At 40.7% G+C, this 11,863-nt stretch overlaps 4 non-coding genes across 4 annotated transcripts; all 4 read left to right on the top strand.

The window, feature by feature from the left end:
• The first annotated feature begins 5,318 nt into the window (after nt 1-5,318).
• Nucleotides 5,319-5,482, top strand: LOC134988980 (U1 spliceosomal RNA). The gene has a single exon (XR_010194318.1). It is a non-coding gene; the product is annotated as a U1 spliceosomal RNA (small nuclear RNA).
• Nucleotides 5,483-5,634: 152 nt separating this feature from the next.
• Nucleotides 5,635-5,797, top strand: LOC134988963 (U1 spliceosomal RNA). The gene has a single exon (XR_010194303.1). It is a non-coding gene; the product is annotated as a U1 spliceosomal RNA (small nuclear RNA).
• Nucleotides 5,798-6,471: 674 nt separating this feature from the next.
• On the top strand, nt 6,472-6,635 carry LOC134988992 (U1 spliceosomal RNA). The gene has a single exon (XR_010194329.1). It is a non-coding gene; the product is annotated as a U1 spliceosomal RNA (small nuclear RNA).
• Nucleotides 6,636-6,786: 151 nt separating this feature from the next.
• On the top strand, nt 6,787-6,950 carry LOC134988958 (U1 spliceosomal RNA). Its single transcript, XR_010194298.1, has one exon. It is a non-coding gene; the product is annotated as a U1 spliceosomal RNA (small nuclear RNA).
• Nucleotides 6,951-11,863: the final 4,913 nt, after the last annotated feature.

Genomic DNA, 11,863 nt, shown 5'->3' on the forward strand with positions numbered 1-11,863 from the left:
ATGCTGCCTGGATGACTACACTGTGCAAATTAAATCACGGAGCCAGTTGGCTTGTGGGTGGCTCTGGTGACTGGGTGGTTGGGTGGGTGGTGTGTCGGAAGTGGAGCGCATGCAAATGATTGTGTATCATCTAGCTAGTGAGAGAGAAAACTCATGCAGGAGTGTGCCTGCTTGTCAGTGGGTTATGCACCTTGCCAGACGTTAAATCTACATAGAGCAGCTGGAGGGGACAAGAGCAGGTTTGCAAAATATAGATAGAAGAGCCTATATGCTGGCGCATTCTCCATGATTGTGTCAGCTTATGTTTTGGTGCACTGCACTTTCCTCCACTAAGTTTTAGCCATTTTTGTTAAGCTCAAGTGTAGTTGCTTCTCGGCCTTTTGGCTGTGATCTTGTATCGTGGTTGAAGGGTCTGCTGGAGGGAGGGATTGTTTTCTTCATTGGCGAAAGACCAAAGATATTCCAGGATGGAAGGCTTGGGAACACTATCTGTTTTTCAGTTGTGGAAGAGCACAGAGGTCGGATTGGACTACATTCTATAGTAAAGGATATCTTTCTATTTATTGACCCTCCCCTTATATGTGTCTGTGTTACAATAAAGCTTCGGTTTTGTGAATCCCTCACCCTCTTACACTCCACACCCATAGCCTTATTAACTGTTGTATTATTGTATAGTTTAAATGTATAGTGCAGTTCATGATTTATAGTGTAGACTGGCCTGTGCTGTAGTTCTTGAACTGTACTATACCGTCAGCATTTGTATTGTGTTTTGGCTGTGCTGCAACACTGTATTTATGTGTGCAATGTGTACACTATGTGTGTAATTTATGTGTGCACTGTATTTATGTGTGCCAAGCCGGCTCTAGCACATGGGTCTTCATCCTGTGGCCCTCCAGCTGCTGTGAAACTACACATCCCAGCATGCCCTGCCACAGTTTTGCTATTAAGGTATGCTAAAACTGAGGCAGGGCATGCTGGGATGTGTAGTTCCACAGCAGCTGGAGGGTCGCAGGTTGAAGACCCATGTTTTAGCATGCCTGTTCTATGATGCATGTTCCGTGATGTCACAATCAGCTTGGAATGGGGTGTCTAGCATGCATTTGCTGACAGCCACTTGAGGCAGACACACATCAGGAGATGCAGCATATCGGAGGTCTTCGATGCCTTTCCAGCAAATGCACACCACCTGCTGCTGGTCTGGACACAAAACAATGCCCACAATCGAAGTCCCAAAATGCCCAACTACAGGATTCATGTAAGTAGTGAATTTAGGAATGAATTTAGAAGTAGGAAATTAAGTTAGTTCACAAGTACATTCAAATTCAGATCTAAAGTCTAGGTAGGCCTCACGTCCTGGCAGCCGCCAGCATTTAAAAATGCCTTGATTAGAGGTACGGAATTAAATGTAGATAAGAAGTAGACACAAAATAAGACTCCGCAGAGCAGTTATCAGGTGTTTTTATCAATTGCTGCATTTAAAAAATCAAGCAATTAGGGAACACAATGTTGCAACAATGTAACCCTATTTGCAAAATAGTACTAAATAAGTTTGTCGATGTAAGACATTTGCAAAGGCGCATCCAAAACACGCTGGAAAATGCAACTGAATCTGTTTTTGGAGGCTAGAATAGGAAATGTGCATCGGTCCTACAAGTACTGAAAGCTCTTCTCCCATCTCCCTTTTCTGAAAAGCCATTTAATATATGGTTCCCAGATAGGGGACATATCAGATATTGCCTTTCAAAAGCAGCAAATATCATACCACTTCTATTGCCATCAAAGATAAACATTGATTGTTTTCAGATATTGGATTGAAAAAGCAGTCTTTATTGACATAAAGAAGCAAAAAAACATACATAAACATTACACACATAAGTACTGTGTTGCAGCACAGCCAAAACACAATACAAATGCTGTCGGTATAGTACAGTTCAAGAACTACAGCACAGGCCAGCCTACACTATAAATCATGAACTGCACTATACATTTAAACAATACAATAGTTAATAAGGCTATGGGTGTGGAGTGTAAGAGGGTGACGGAATCACAAGCCCAAAGCTTTATTGAAAGACAGACACATATAAAGGGAGGATTAATAAATACAAAGATACCCTTTACTATAGAATGTAGTCCAATCCGGTCTTTCAACTCTTCCACAACTGAAAAACGGATAGTGTTCCCAAGCCTTCCATCCTGGAATATCTTCAGTCTCTCGCCAATGAAGAAAACAATCCCTCCAGCAGACTCTTCAACCACGATACAATATCACAGCCAAAAGAGCGAGAAGCAACTACACTTGCGTTTAAACAAAATGGCTAAAACTTAGTGGAGGAAAGTGCAGTGCACCAAAACATAAGCTGACACAATCATGGAGAATGCGCCAGCATATATGCTCTTCTGTCTATATTTTCCAAACCTGCTCTTGTCCCCTCCAGTTGCTCCATGTAGATTTGACGTCTGGCAAGGTGCATAACTCACTGACAAGCAGGCACACTCCTGCATGAGTTTTCTCTCTCACTAGCTGGATGATACACATTCATTTGCATGTGCTCCACCTCCGACACACCGCCCACCCAACCACCCTGTCACCAGAGCCACCCACAAGCCAACTGGCTCCGTGATTTAATTTGCACAGTGCAGTCATCCAGGCAGCATGTCCTTCTCAATGGAATAATCTCTGGTTCCATGGAATCTTCCGCATTGGAATGCTGCGGAACAAAAAGGATTTAAACATTCAGCTTGCTAGCATTCAATGTACCTGCGGTTTGGTTCTAGCACATGGGTCTTCATCCTGTGGCCCTCCAGCTGCTGTGAAACTACACATCCCAGCATGCCCTGCCACAGTTTTGCTATTAAGGTATGCTAAAACTGAGGCAGGGCATGCTGGGATATGTAGTTCCACAGCAGCTGGAGGGTCGCAGGTTGAAGACCCATGTTCTAGCATGCCTGTTCTATGATGCATGTTCCGTGATGTCACAATCAGCTTGGAATGGGGTGTCTAGCATGCATTTGCTGACAGCCACTTGAGGCAGACACACATCAGGAGATGCAGCATATCGGAGATCTTCGATGCCTTTCCAGCAAATGCACACCACCAGCTGCTGGTCTGGACACAAAACAATGCCCACAATTGAATGCTCAAAATGCCCAACTACAGGATTAATGTAAGTAGTGAATTTAGGAATGAATTTAGAAGTAGGAAATTAAGTTAGTTCACAAGTACATTCAAATTCAGATCTAAAGACTAGGTAGGCCTCACGTCCTGGCAGCGCCCAGCATTTAAAAATGCCTTGATTATAGGTAGGGAATTAAATGTAGATAAGAAGTAGACACAAAAGAAGACTCCACAGAGCAATTATCAGGTGTCTTTATCAATTTTTGCATTTAAATAATCAAGCAATTAGGGAACACAATGTTGCGACAATGTAACCCTATTTGCAAAATAGTACTAAATAAGTTTGTCGATGTAAGACATTTGCAAAGGCGCAAACAAAACACGCTGGAAAATGCAACTGAATCTGTTTTTGGAGGTTAGAATAGATGCAGGATCAAGTAGCTCAATGGGTAGGGTGTTTGACTAGAATTTAACAGGTTATAGGTTTGAATCCTGGGTATGATAGTTTGAGGTGTTATTTAATAAAGTATGTTTATATATTAGTCACACATGGCTTACTTGTACAAATGGCATGTCACCAGTTAGTGCTGACTGCTGATATGCCATTTACACAAACATGCCATGTGTGACTGTATATGCATTTAAGGAGGGCACCCCTGCAATACCACAAACCATTGAGTGTCAAGTATACTAGATATATCTTCATATCTCATGTGCTTTCTCTGAGACCAATCTTGTTATGCCCCTTCCCAACAAGGCATGCGCCTTTTGTCCATATTGCAAAAATGTGGGGGTGGGCATATAATTCTCTGTCACAGGGCACCAAAAAGTCTAGTTATGGCTCTGGTATGCATTATGTAATCTGGCAGACCATCTCTCCAACACTGGCTGGTTGGAATAGAAATCCGGTTATCTATGTGAGCAAATGACCATCAACGATTTACTCTCAAACACTAAAAAATGGACAAAAATGGTCCCCTAAACAAATTGGTTAAATTTTGGGTTTAACCAATTTGTGTAATGACCATTTTTGACCACTTTTCTAGTGTTTGGGAGCAAATGGTTAATTGACATTTGCTCCTATACATTACCAGATTTTCATTCCATCCATCCAGACTGGATAGATAGCCTGACAGATAATTGTGTAGTGTACGCCCAGGATAACTGTTAGTCATGCTTTATTTTATGACGGCACATAAATGGGTGGGCAGATCCAGGGCAAGCACTGCCCACTCATGCATAGTTGTCAACTGATGTGAAGTTCCAGGGGGCAATCTCAGTTATAAAGAGAAGTATCTGGAAATTGTCCCTAGTTAAAAAAAAAAAAAAAAAAATTTGATCAACTCCATTTATTTAGTATGATATCCCAGGTGATAGGATGCCGGCAGTCAGAACAACAGACTTTAATAAATAACACATCTCAAACTACCATACCCAGGATTCAAACCTATAACCTGTTGAATTCTAATCAAACACCCTACCTATTGAGCTATTTGATCCTGCATAAAAATTGTGAACATTATATGAAGCTATTGGTACTTTGCAAAAAAAAAAAAGAATCAGCATTACAACGCAGCAGATCCATGCAGTTTGCAGCCACACACTACATGTATCTGCTCAGCCACAATGCTGATTATTTCTTCACAAAGTACAAGGTGAGCTCCAAACAGAATTCTCTAGCTTAGAATTATACCTTTCTTTGCCAAACCTAGAAGTCGGGCCCCCCACCCTGGGATCCCCCAGAGGGAGGCCTGCACCGTCATGCGGCAGGCTTGTCCGTTTTAGAAGCAGGCTGATGGGCAGCCCAGGATTGCTTCAGTCTGGGCTTGGCAGGTCCGGAAACATGAGCTTGCTTTGGGTATGCCTGACCTTGGGTACGCTTTACCTGGAGGATGAAAGGGCCAAGAAAAGTACTTTTAGCCTTCTGCGTGGTAGGAGTCATACTAGGTAGGCAAGCTGTTTTAGCAGTAGCCAGATCAGCTACAATCTTATTGAGGTCTTCTCCAAAAGGAGATTCAACTGAGGCAGCACAAGGGAACTCTCATCTGGGGACAACAACTGCAGGGAGAACACATATTTTCAGATGAACATGGTAGGGCAGAAGGCTGCCTAATACTGAAGCACCCCCAAACAACAAATCAAATGCAACTTACTTGACAGAGATGTGCCTGAGCAACGGCCCTCCCCAGCCCTATCCCAAATCATACTTATTTTGCATAGGAGATACCATGGTCATGAAGATTGTTCTCCCAGGGTTAGGTTCATTCATTGCATTCTGGGTATGCTGACCCCTGTGATTTCCCCAAATGTGGGAAACTCGACTGCATTATTTGTGGTAGTGGGGGACTGTGTTTGTGCTTTCCTCTGGTCAGCTATGGTAAAAGTCAGATTTCTTTGTCTCAGATCTTACTCTAGCCTTGTTCTTCTTTCGAGAGTTCCCTTGTGCTGCCTCAGTTGGATCTCCTTCACTTGACAGGGGGGTGCCCGAGCAGCAATCCTCCCCAGCTCTAGACCAACTCCTACTTACCTGCCAGGTGAGATACTATGATCATGAAGTTGCTTCTCCCAGGGCAAGGCTCACCCATTGCACTCTGGGTGTGCTGCCCCTGCGATTTCCCCAAATGTGGGAAACTTGACTGCATAATTTGAGTTTTCCCTGGTCGGCTCTCATGTAATTCAGATCTCTTTGTCTCAGGTCTCTCTCCAGCCTAGTTTGCTGTCTGGTTCCACTTCTTTTTTCTTGAGCCCCTCCCTTCTATACCCTTGTGCACTATCCTGACTTCTCCTCCCGTCTGCTTACTTTGTGCCTCCCAATGCACAATGCAAACTACGGGTAGTGCTGCAGGGCCCACACCCTTTTACTTGCTTTACAGAGCAGCTCTGGAGCTGTTACAGTGCCCAGCTGCTGCAAGAAATCAGCTTGAATGCTTCAGGGGCTGGGGAATGGCCAACATGAGCCCCACACCAAAGGAGGGTGGGGGTGCTTAATGCGAACTAGGGGTCATCCAAGCACCACAAAAGGCCTCCATGCCCTGCACGCCCCTTTTCTCTTTTCATATGCAGATGAGGTTTGAAGCCAACTTTGACCCACTGCTTGGATGACATCACCATATTCAAATCCATCTGCTGCAGGCCATCCCCCAGGAATGCTTGCACTAGTTGTTGCATTTGGTTTGTTGTTTGGGGGTGCTTCAGTATTAGGCAGCCTTCTGCCACCCCATGTTCATCTGAAAATATGTGTTCTCCCTGCAGTTGTTGTCCCCAGATGAGAGTTCCCTTGTGCTGCCTCAGTTGAATCTCCTTTACTTGACAGAGATGTGCCTGAGCAGCGGCCCTCCCCAGCCCTATCCCAAATCATACTTATTTTGCATAGGAGATACTATTGTCATGAAGATTGTTCTCCCAGGGTGAGGTTCATTCATTGCATTCTGGGTATGCTGACCCCTGTGATTTCCCCAAATGTGGAAAACTCGACTGCATTATTTGTGGTAGTGGTGGACTGTGTTTGTGCTTTCCTCTGGTCAGCTCTGGTAAAAGTCAGATTTCTTTGTCTCAGATCTTCCTCTAGCCTTGTTCTTCTTTTGAGAGTTCCCTTGTGCTGCCTCAGTTGGATCTCCTTCACTTGACAGGTAGTGCCCGAGCAGCGACCCTCCCCAGCTCTAGCCCAACTCCTACTAACCTGCCAGGTGAGATACTATGATCATGAAGGTGCTTCTCCCAGGGCAAGGCTCACCCATTGCACTCTGGGTGTGCTGCCCCTTGCGATTTCCCCAAATGTGGGAAACTTGACTGCATAATTAGTGTTTCCCCTGGACGGCTCTCGTATAATTCAGATCTCTTTGTCTCAGGTCTCTCTCCAGCCTAGTATGCTGTCTGTTTCCACTTCTCTTTTCTTGAGCCCCTCCCTTCTATAACCTTGTGCACTATCCTGACTTCTCCTCCCATCTGCTTACTTTGTGCCTTCCAATGCACAATGCAAACTACAGGTAGTGCTGCAGGGCCCACACCCTTTACTTGCCTTACAGAGCAACTCTGGAGCTGTTACAGTACCCAGCTGCTGCAAGAAATCAGCTTGAATGCTTCAGGGGCTGGGGCATGGCCAACATGAGCCCCACACCGAAGGAGGGTGGGGGTGTTTAATGCGAACTAGGGGTCATCCAAGCGTCGCAAAAGGCCGCCATGCCCTGCATATCCCTTTTCTCTTTTCATAAGCAGACGAGGGTTGAAGCCAACTTTGACCCACTGCTTGGATGACATCACTTGCTGCCTTTCCAATGAAGCAAGTTTAATTTAGTAATAGGTGAAAAACCATCCCTACAAAGGTGTTAATCAGATACTTGGCTTTGTGGACACTTTTCAGAGAACAAATTTGTTAGCATAAAAATAAAGCCAGAAAATGAAGAGCTGTTTAATCACTCAGTTGGATTTTTCTGTCAGCATATTTCTTTTTCTCTGCAACCCACTTGTAAATTGTGCTTCCTAGCTGTTTTTATAAAATCACTGAATCAAATCTAACTCTGATTACATCAGAGAAGGCCAGGTACCCTACACCATAACAGGTGTTTTTGAAATTTTGACTTATCTACTTAAAGATCACCAAAATCTGATAACAAGGTCAATTACATCCCTGGGTGGGATTGAACCACCAACTCTTTGGTTAATAACCAATCACACTAACCGATTGCGCCACAGAGACACTTTGCAAAAGTCCATACTGACAAAGGCTAATAAGCATTCATCTAGAACGTTTCCTAGAAAAACTTTAAAAAGTCAATAATCTGGAGAGTTTTTGTAAGATGTTTCTTCCATCAACCAACGAAGAAACACATTGGTACTTTCCCATGATGAGTGAGTGCTTCAGGATCTCTTGCACTTACATGTGCAGCAGAGTACTGTAATGAAAGCATGCTGGGTTCATAACCCAGAGGTAGGCAGATTGAAACTATCCTCTGCTATATGCATTTTTTTTTGTTAATTAAAGTAATCCAAAACTGGGATTGATATTTTTGCTCTTTTATTTTTACTTAAAGTACAATAACTTTTACCATTTTAATTTGTTTTAATAGTATATTGACAGTATTGTTTTCTTTCAAAAATCCACTTAATTTTCTTTACCCGATTATTAAAATGGTAATTGACAAAAACAAACTACATTGTCACCAGAAGAGCAATACAAAATGTACAAGTGATATATTAAAATCATCTTTCCAGCTTGAATTTCAATGATGCATTGGGGCAACGATTTTGTGAGAAACATCTTCACCCTTAAATAAAGATTTTCTTAATTCCTTACCTGTGTGCTAATTAGATATCACCTTGTTTTCACATTAAACAGACTTCCACATGAGAAAGCAGCAAGGATGCAGTGGCGTTAATGTTTCCTGGTGTCAACCTGTATTATTTCAGTAGATATTGAAATGAGGATGCATCTTGCTGCCTTTCCAATGAAGCAAGTTTAATTTAGTAATAGGTGAAAAACCATCCCTACAAAGATGTTAATCAGATACTTGGCTTTGTGGACACTTTTCAGAGAACAAATTTGTTAGCATAAAAATAAAGCCAGAAAATGAAGAGCTGTTTAATCACTCAATTGGATTTTTTTGCCAGCATATTTCTTTTTCTCTGCAAACCACTGCTAAATTGTGCTTCCTAGCTGTTTTTATAAAATCACTGAATCAAATCTAACTCTGATTACATCAGAGAAGGCCAGGTACCCTACACCATAACAGGGGTTTTTGAAATTTTGACTTGTCTACTTAAAGATCACCAAAATCTGATAACAAGGTCAATTACATCCCTGGGTGGGATTGAACCACCAACCCTTTGGTTAATAACCAATCACACTAACCAATTGCGCCACAGAGACACTTTGCAAAAGTCCATACTGACAAAGGCTAATAAGCATTCATCTAGAACGTTTCCTAGAAAACTTTAAAAAGTCAATAATCTGGAGAGTTTTTGTAAGATGTTTCTTCCATCAACCAATGAAGAAACGCATTGGTACTTTCCCATGATGAGTGAGTGCTTCAGGATCTCTTGCACTTACATGTGCAGCAGAGTACTGCAATGGAAGCATGCTGGGCCCATAACCCAGAGGTAGGCAGATTGAAACTATCCTCTGCTATATGCATTTTTTTTTGTTAATTAAAGTAATCCAAAACTGGGATTGATATTTTTGCTCTTTTATTTTTACTTAAAGTACAATAACTTTTACCATTTTAATTTGTTTTAATAGTATATTGACAGTATTGTTTTCTTTCAAAAATCCACTTAATTTTCTTTACCCTATTATTAAAATGGTAATTGACAAAAACAAACTACATTGTCACCAGAAGAGCAATACAAAATGTACAAGTTATATATTAAAATCATCTTTCCAGCTTGAATTTCAATGATGCATTGGGGCAACGATTTTGTGAGAAACATCTTCACCCTTAAATAAAGATTTTCTTAATTCCTTACCTGTGTGCTAATTAGATATCACCTTGTTTTCACATTAAACAGACTTCCACATGAGAAAGCAGCAAGGATGCAGTGGCGTTAATGTTTCCTGGTGTCAACCTGTATTATTTCAGTAGATATTGAAATGAGGATGCATCTTGCTGCCTTTCCAATGAAGCAAGTTTAATTTAGTAATAGGTGAAAAACCATCCCTACAAAGATGTTAATCAGATACTTGGCTTTGTGGACACTTTTCAGAGAACAAATTTGTTAGCATAAAAATAAAGCCAGAAAATGAAGAGCTGTTTAATCACTCAATTGGATTTTTTTGCCAGCATATTTCTTTTTCTCTGCAAACCACTGCTAAATTGTGCTTCCTAGCTGTTTTTATAAAATCACTGAATCAAATCTAACTCTGATTACATCAGAGAAGGCCAGGTACCCTACACCATAACAGGGATTTTTGAAATTTTGACTTGTCTACTTAAAGATCACCAAAATCTGATAACAAGGTCAATTATATCCCTGGGTGGGATTGAACCACCAACCCTTTGGTTAATAACCAATCACACTAACCGATTGCGCCACAGAGACACTTTGCAAAAGTCCATACTGACAAAGGCTAATAAGCATTCATCTAGAACGTTTCCTAGAAAAACTTTAAAAAGTCAATAATCTGGAGAGTTTTTGTAAGATGTTTCTTCCATCAACCAACGAAGAAACACATTGGTACTTTCCCATGATGAGTGAGTGCTTCAGGATCTCTTGCACTTACATGTGCAGCAGAGTACTGTAATGAAAGCATGCTGGGTTCATAACCCAGAGGTAGGCAGATTGAAACTATCCTCTGCTATATGCATTTTTTTTTTGTTAATTAAAGTAATCCAAAACTGGGATTGATATTTTTGCTCTTTTATTTTTACTTAAAGTACAATAACTTTTACCATTTTAATTTGCTTTAATAGTATATTGACAGTATTGTTTTCTTTCAAAAATCCACTTAATTTTCTTTACCCGATTATTAAAATGGTAATTGACAAAAACAAACTACATTGTCACCAGAAGAGCAATACAAAATGTACAAGTGATATATTAAAATCATCTTTCCAGCTTGAATTTCAATGATGCATTGGGGCAACGATTTTGTGAGAAACATCTTCACCCTTAAATAAAGATTTTCTTAATTCCTTACCTGTGTGCTAATTAGATATCACCTTGTTTTCACATTAAACAGACTTCCACATGAGAAAGCAGCAAGGATGCAGTGGCGTTAATGTTTCCTGGTGTCAACCTGTATTATTTCAGTAGATATTGAAATGAGGATGCATCTTGCTGCCTTTCCAATGAAGCAAGTTTAATTTAGTAATAGGTGAAAAACCATCCCTACAAAGATGTTAATCCGATAATTGGCTTTTTGGACACTTTTCAGAGAACAAATTTGTTAGCATAAAAATAAAGCCAGAAAATGAAGAGCTGTTTAATCACTCAATTGGATTTTTTTGCCAGTATATTTCTTTTTCTCTGCAAACCACTGCTAAATTGTGCTTCCTAGCTGTTTTTATAAAATCACTGAATCAAATCTAACTCTGATTACATCAGAGAAGGCAAGGTACCCTACACCATAACAGGGGTTTTTGAAATTTTGACTTGTCTACTTAAAGATCACCAAAATCTGATAACAAGGTCAATTACGTCCCTGGGTGGGATTGAACCACTAACCTTTTGGTTAATAGCCGTACACACTAACTGATTGCGCCACAGCAACACTTTGCAAAAGTATATACTGACAAAGGCTAATAAGCATTCATCTAGAACGTTTCCTAGAAAAACTTTAAATAGTCAATAATCTGGAGAGTTTTTGTAAGATGTTTCTTCCATCAACCAATGAAGAAACACATTGGTACTTTCCCATGATGAGTGAGTGCTTCAGGATCTCTTGCAATTACATGTGCAGCAGAGTACTGTAATGGAAGCATGCTGGGTCCATAACCCAGAGGTAGGCAGATTGAAACTATCCTCTGCTATATGCATTTTTTTTTTGTTAATTAAAGTAAACCAAAACTGGGATTGATATTTTTGCTCTTTTATTTTTACTTAAAGTACAATAACTTTTACCATTTTAATTTGTTTTAATAGTATATTGACAGTATTGTTTTCTTTCAAAAATCCACTTAATTTTCTTTACCCGATTATTAAAAAGGTAATTGACAAAAACAAACTACATTGTCACCAGAAGAGCAATACAAAATGTACAAGTGATATATTAAAATCATCTTTCCAGCTTGAATTTCAATGATGCATTGGGGC

This window comes from Pseudophryne corroboree, unplaced genomic scaffold (assembly GCF_028390025.1).
Source record: "Pseudophryne corroboree isolate aPseCor3 unplaced genomic scaffold, aPseCor3.hap2 scaffold_1090, whole genome shotgun sequence".
NCBI lineage: Eukaryota > Metazoa > Chordata > Amphibia > Anura > Myobatrachidae > Pseudophryne > Pseudophryne corroboree.